This window comes from Monoraphidium neglectum (genome assembly GCF_000611645.1).
Source record: "Monoraphidium neglectum strain SAG 48.87 unplaced genomic scaffold scaffold04592, whole genome shotgun sequence".
Classification (NCBI taxonomy): Eukaryota; Viridiplantae; Chlorophyta; class Chlorophyceae; order Sphaeropleales; family Selenastraceae; genus Monoraphidium; species Monoraphidium neglectum.
In genome coordinates this window covers 1235-2360 of record NW_014009037.1, presented here as the reverse complement: position 1 = coordinate 2360, position 1126 = coordinate 1235, and positions in this window count along the sequence as shown.

The window sequence follows — 1126 nt, the reverse complement described above, 5'->3', positions numbered from 1 at the left end:
GGCCTGCTCCGCGCAGGCCAATGGCGTGCGCCTGCACATCGCATCTCACACATGATGAGGAGTCGCATCGCCCGAGCCCTTGCCATTCGAGGGGTGACGTATGCCGGATGGTCGGCGACCAGTCACGCCGGCCGGCCCATCAAAGTGTGCCCTCGTGCCTTCCACCTGTGTCGACCCCGGCAGGCTTGTGCTGTACACCCTGCGGATCGAGACCCTGGCGAAGGGCATGACCAGGGCCGACGCGGCGCAGATCTGCATGGACGGCCTGCGGACGGCGGCCGCCAAGTTCAGCCCTGGACGGGCCAAATTCGGAGGTTACGCAATGCAATGGTGCGCGGCTGGCGCGCGGCGTGCCCTTGAGCGGCGCGGTGACGCGCGGCGCCGCGTGGGGGGCTGCGGTTGCGCTGGCAACGCAGGGGCGGTCGGCGGTGGGACACTGGCGCGGGGGCAGGCGCAGCGGCAAGCCCGCCCGTGCCACGCGTCGGCCGTGGGGTGTTGGCCGCGGGCCCCGATCGCCACGGCTGCGCGCGTGCTGGGCGCGCACGCCGATGCGCGTCTGGATGCGCTTGCCCCTCCCTCCCTGAGCGTCACCCCACCCCGGCTTGGTTACAGGCTCGTCCATAGAGCTTTTTGCATCCATATCGTCCCCCGCCGCTACCTCACACTCGTTTCGTTGGGGCTGGTTTTCTGTTTTGCTGTTCTGCGAATTACCGCAGGATTCTTGCGAAGCTGCGGCGCGAGTCTGACTCGGAGCGCTCTCTCATCCGCTACCCGGCCTCCGCGTTCGCGGTGAGGGCCGCCGGCCGGCCGGGCGCGCGCCTGCGCAGGCGCGCGCGCGCGCGCGTGTGTGTGTGTGTGTGTGTGTGTGTGTGTGTGTGTGTGTGCCGCGCGTGTGTGTGTGTGCGCGCGCGCGCCCGCAGCCGCATGAGACCGGGAGGGCCGGGGGCCGAGGGGCTGGGCGCGGGGCACGCGCGCACCGCCGGCTCAGCCTCAGCCGCAGGGGCCGGCGAGCGGCGGGGTAGGGCAAGGAGCCCTGCCCTCTGTCAAGGTCCTGCGTCGCTGCCCCTAGTACAACCCTCGACGACCGCGGCCTCCGCCTGGCGGCCCCGCCCCCCCCACCCCCCCC